The sequence below is a fragment of the Camellia sinensis genome, chromosome 12, assembly GCF_055761805.1.
Source record: "Camellia sinensis isolate YWXY chromosome 12, ASM5576180v1, whole genome shotgun sequence".
NCBI lineage: Eukaryota > Viridiplantae > Streptophyta > Magnoliopsida > Ericales > Theaceae > Camellia > Camellia sinensis.
The window spans coordinates 52,941,196-52,947,414 of NC_138972.1; the positions used below are offsets into that span (position 1 = coordinate 52,941,196).

General features: G+C 35.8%; 1 long non-coding RNA gene across 1 annotated transcript; it reads right to left on the minus strand.

Annotated features, from left to right (window-relative positions):
* Positions 1-2,726: 2,726 nt before the first annotated feature.
* LOC145804149 (uncharacterized) lies at positions 2,727-5,094 on the minus strand. Its single transcript, XR_014345768.1, has 2 exons — positions 4,142-5,094; positions 2,727-3,038 (listed from the first exon to the last, which is right to left on the minus strand). It is a non-coding gene; the product is annotated as an uncharacterized LOC145804149 (long non-coding RNA).
* Between the last annotated feature and the right edge of the window lie 1,125 nt (positions 5,095-6,219).

Genomic DNA, 6,219 nt, shown 5'->3' on the forward strand with positions numbered 1-6,219 from the left:
TTAGCTATAGAACTAAGAAAAGACTATAATTATAAGGACTAAGGTAAGATTTTTCTTATCTTGTTTTTCTAATGGTATGCGTGTCTTCTAACTTAATGGGTTTTTTTTTTTTAATCATTGTTCTAATACCACTTTTGTTACGACCCATCATGGTGACCAGGGCTGGATTCGCAACTAGCTAATGTCTAAAATTTCTCAGATTGAGTCCAAGTAATTAAATTAAACAATGCAGCAGAACAAAATAAAAGATGTAGATAAATATCCGACGCGTACATGAAAATTACTATTTATGTAACGATGTAACGTTAGTCTAATAATGATTACAAGAAGAAAAAAAAAAACATGATATTCATATCAAATCTGGGTTCTGATCCATGGGGTAAAACTATCATTCTTTAAATTTCTTCACTTGAAAGGGGTTTTAACAACTATAAGCACATGGTAGAGTGAGAAATATTATACTCAGAGTATAAGGGTATATAAATCACCATGGATAATTATTTAGGCAAAACAATGAATAGTTTGGTTCGAATAAATTATTTTAAATAATAGACATATAATACAAAAATCGTATATGTAAAATAATCATAACCACGGTACAAAACAGAACAGAGGATCAATGGATCCATGACAGACAGAGGGTCACAACGTGACTAATCAGATGACTAATGGTTATTTAAGTCCCCCAAGGCATGAGATTATCAGAGGGCCACTTAGTGACAATTCAGAGGGCCATTGGTTATTTAAGTCCCCCCAAGGCATGGGACTTCCGTAGTGGTATTTATAAAAATAAACGTTTATATACTCATTGTCAAATAAATTTCAAAATTTAAACAAACATATCCATGGGTTTAATTTTAAACAAACATAAAATTAATAAAGACATGATTTGCATAAGATAATTCATAAAAATAATAAAACAATTTATGGCTACTCAAGACATAATATAACTCACCTTAATATTAATTCCTACTTTTTCTCCAAGCCTACCTGGTCTCCACAGACTCTTTTTTTTTTTATTGTTCCGCACTAATTCCATTGAGTCTTATGCCATATACTGTTTCCCTTTTATACTAAGGCTTGGAGGTGACTAATCATCCTAATCAGGTGCTCATTCAATGGTTTATGCCTTAGCTTCTTGGTAGTTATCATAATCAAGTGCTGATTCAATGGTCTAGGCCTTAGCTTCCACAAGTGGCAATCACAAAAACCCTCCAACCAATTGTCTACGTTTCACTATAATTCTTTATTGGCCCAACTATTAGTATAAATTTTATGGTTATTTCAATTTGGCCCCATGCAATTTATTAATCACATTGTGATGGTTTGGTAGCAACAATGCTTTTAATTCTAGATTATATGCATGTATGATTATAAAATTACATATTTTATTTTATCTAATTTTTATTTTATTTATTTATTTTTAAACAATTCAGGTGTCACACATACACTATACATACACTTCCTAAACCAAAAATTTGAGTTTCCTTGCTAAGGTTCTTGAGCTAAAATCTCAACCCTTGAGAGTGAATATCTTGTGGTTTGTAAACAAAGAGTAACTCATCTTCAAGCGGTATAACTTTGACCATCTTTACACTACTTCTTCCTTCTCTTTTCTTGGATTGTTTTGGTGGACTGAAACTTGTGATTTAAAGCTACCAAAGGTGGAGGGGGGCTAATCACCCTTTCTTGAACCTTATTCTATAAGCTTTTATCCTTGTGTTTCCTCCTTATTTCTCAACTTTTGGTCACTGATTTTCATTGTTTTCAGAGGCTAAAATATGTGGTTTTAAGGTCTAAAAAATAGAGGGGTTAGCTACCATTCCTTAGGCTTGCTTACTAGCTTTAATCCTCTCTCATTTTTTTGCTTACTTTTTCTAGCTTTCTAAGTTAATTTTTAGCATTGTTTTTACTAATTTTGGGACTATTTTGATGTGTTAACTTCATTTATGCTTTGCATATTAGGCTTGTGTTGTTGTAAGTCCTTATAGGTTTGGTGGTTTAGGCCTTAGACACCAACCTATTTGAGTTGATAGCTTTTATTTCATAGTTTTCATACATATACTCACACTTGTAATAAGCATCTCTACAACCTCCCTCCTTTTCTGGTTTTCTTTGTTTAAGAATTGTTTCAAACGATTGATAAAGCATGAGAAAGAGACCTTCCATATTTAATGGTTTAATCTCTTCGGAGATTCATTACCAAGGCATTACATCTCTCTCATGCTAAGGGCAACCTCTTGTTTGACACTTTTCTTCTTTAGTGGACATAACAATCACTTTAGACAAAATGAATAAAGGATGGAAAGGTAATACAAAGAGGCTAATAAAATTGGATTAAAAGTGGTAGCAATAGTAATAAAATTGGTTTGGGTTCAATTAGACGTTAATTGAACCTATTGCATCTCGAGTCATTACATATTCTTTAGTGATGTTAATGATTTGAGAACGATGTCTACCACTTCCCTTGAGGTAACTCCATGATAGGGAGGAGATTTTGTTATTCTTTTATTTTCATTTATTAAACCTTTGTCTCGTCAATTCATATATCATCATGCAACGAGTTTGCGTTAATTGATGGTTTGTAAATAGAGCCTATCCCTCCCTTGATCAGTTTCATGATAGGGAGAGGCATAAAAGACAAACACCTTGTAACGCCCCAAAAATTGGGCATGATATATCTATTTATGCAACAAAACCCACCTGATAGACAAACACATATATATAGCTAACTAATCCATACACCCATTTCCATTAAATTCCAAATGCCAAACACATGTTGTTCACATCTCAATGCCCCAATTCTAATCCCAAACATGCATTTTACAACAAGTATGAAATGGAAGCCAAACAGATAATAAGTGCCCTACAAGCTTACAAATTTATCCAAGAACATTCTTGGTTACACAAAATGGAGTTTCAACTCAACACAAATACAGCCCTTGGCTTACATTCAACAAATAACAATAAAACAACAATGAAGCCTCAGCTCCGAGTCCTCCCAAGTCAATGCCTTGGCGAAGGCATAGCACCTGTACCTGAAATGATTTCCCTTATAGGGTAAGCCACAACCCAGTAGAGATATACTACACAACATATGAACAATGACAAGACTAAAGAGGAGTATGCTCATGCCATGCTCATGATAAAACAGTTTATCTCTCTTTTTATAAAACATGCAATGCTGAGATGCACAACAAATATAAAACCATTTCCATTTTAAACCATATTTGTTACATGAATATGGGCCCTGTGAATCTCTAGGTGAGTGTCTGCAAGTAAGCCTAAATGCACTACCACTGTCATTTTTACCAGTAAACCAAAAAGCTCGACACCTAACCGCGCGGTTCTACACCCCCTATCCAGATTCACCAAGTATTCATCTTTTCGGAAACAAATACATTTCTAAACATTTCTCAAAAACAGATACATTTCCAATGGAATGAATGTAATGCAATGTCCAATGCAACAAATGAGGAATGTGGTTCAATTTACCTAAGTCTCATGCATTTCTACAACAATCATGGCTATCCTCCATCGATAGCCCAAAACAGATATTTCCAAACCGATATTTAAACAATTAAATTCCATAAAAATTCTGATAAATACAATCTATTCCATATCTTATCAAATATGAACAACTACATCAGTTTTCATATCACAATCACGTCTGGTAACCTCTCAAGGTCCATTTCTAACCGTGTCAGTTTTATTCCAACATATACATTAAGCAAAATAATTTCTTTAATGCCCAAGAAAATATCATTTTCTTTCCAAACTCATTCTCCAAGCATTATTCAACTATGACATCCTATTTTGATCAAAAGCTCCCAAAATTAAATGTAATTCCTTTGTTTTCTTTAAAAATGCTTTTTTAGTCACAAACCAGTAAAAATTTCAAAACCAATCGAGTCGAAGTCCATTTTTGTTCAAATTTAAAACATAGCTCTTTCATAACCTTACAAACATATTTCAAGTTTACACTTTCGCAATTTGGGCATCAACTTTTTGTTTTTCTCAAAATTTTCTTTTTAAGCAAATAAATCACAAATTTTCCAAAAATTCTAATTAAATTATATATAACTCTAAACTTCATATAATCAAGTAAAAGTGCATAAAGAAGTATAGAAAAAATCTCTACCTCAAGCTAGAAGAGGAAACAAGTAAAAATCTAAATTTTCGATTTTGTCGGATTTTGATCACCACCAATCAAAATGTTGCTCTCACCAACCTCTTTACTTTGGCCTCAATAACTCATTGTCTGTTCCATGCCCAAGTTGACCATATTGTGGAAGACCAGCAGTCAGAATAGAAGCTCCTTCAACAGAAGTTAACCACACTGAAAAATCAGTCCCACAAGCAGCAGTTCTGACTTCAGCAAGACAGTGCACAAGAGATGATTCAACTTCATTCTTTGATGAACCTGTGCCCAACTGTCCATGTTTGTTCCAGCCAAAGGAGAAAGAGAGTCCATCTTTAGTTACCAACACAGTGTGGCTCCTTCCAGCTGCAACTCCAACGACTATATGCTGCGAAAGTTTTGAAACAACTGCTGGCATATCATGCTGCATTGTATCTCCATGGCCTAGTTGCCCCTTCTCATTGCGTCCCTATGTATAGCAACGTCCTTCAACATCCAATGCCACACAGTGAAAAGATGCACAACTCGACACGACCAAACAAATGTTGACACCAACGACAGGCCGGAGTCCAGTTAGAGAGACGAAGTTTCCAACGTTGCGGCCGCCAATGGCACTCCGACGCGTGGCGCCACAGAACAACAGCTCTCCTCCTCCTGCTCAACCTTCTTCTCTGCCTTCATTTCCAGCGTCTCTCTGCTCTACTCCGACGAACTAACAGTCAAAAAAATATAAAAAATAAAAAAGAAAATCAAATGTTGCTAACGACTAGTTTGGACTTGTTGAATGGGTATGGTGGATGCCATACAAGTGACCCCTGACTGATTTCTTTCAAATGAGAAGCAACGGGGTTTATAAGAAGATACAGATTTGATCGTGCAAATAGATGATGACATACTGTGGAAATCAACCACGCCCATGAATTTGGGATGAATAAGGAATGAAAAAGTGAAGTGAAGATGATCCAACAAGTTTTTCAGTGCATATAGTGTACCACGCTGGCATGCGTACGTGGTGTCCTTCACTAATTACAGCTTGACAACAGTTCGGCTCTGCTTGGTCGCCAGTCGCCGATTGGTCGTTGCTAGCTGCTGCTGCTGTTGCTTACCGCTATACATTGATAAACATATATATACAGAGATAGAGAGAAAGAGAGAGAAATTTGTTTAGCTCCTGTGTGTTGTCCGAGGGGGACCAATTGTTTCAGGCGATGGCCTGTGTGCAAAGCCGTTGCTATTGTGGATTGAAGTGGTGTGAGTAACACGCTCTTGCTGAGCTGGGATGTTTCAGTCATGCGTGTTTAATGGCCAAAAAAAAAAAATGTATCATCTACATGCTACTTTTCGGTGCCACTAACTCAACATCATGATGTTGAGCAATTGTTAAAACATCAGCTAAAGTGTAAGTAGTGGGTAATATCTACTCATCATTCTCACGTAGCATTCTAGAGAAGGCCTGCTAAAAAAAAAAATTGGGTCATTACACACCTCCTGGAAACATTCTATTTTTGCTCTGTTTCATTTCTGTAGCAGCGGGGCAGTACCAAAAATCAGTGGTCGGCCAGCTACCCACCCTTCCATCCAACCGACCACTTTTCAAGGTCAGCCGACCACTCCATTTTGGACAAGCAGTGCCATTTTCATGGCAGAACAGAGCAGAGGTTGGGGTGAAAACAAATTAATTTTTTGACTGCAAAACAAAACAATTCTTGCAGCAAAACAGAGGGGTTTTTCGGGCGGATATTCTTGTTCATGCATGTGCGATGCTTCCTTTCCTGTGGTCCTTTAATTGAATGCTTAAATAGTAATATGTTGTACTTAATTAGTAGTTTCAGTCAAAGCTTGTAATAGCTAGTTAATTTGGTGTTGTAATAATTAGTTAAACATTCGGATATTTGGACCCTCTTGCATGAGGGCAAATGTCACGCCCCAACTTTTTAATTACTCGGAAACATTACCAAAAGCCTATAATTTAGGTCCATGTTTTTTTATATGCCTATTACCCTTGAGTAATAGAAACAAAATAATACATGCTCTCTCTCTCAATAAATATTATAATGACAACAATACATACTAATCTT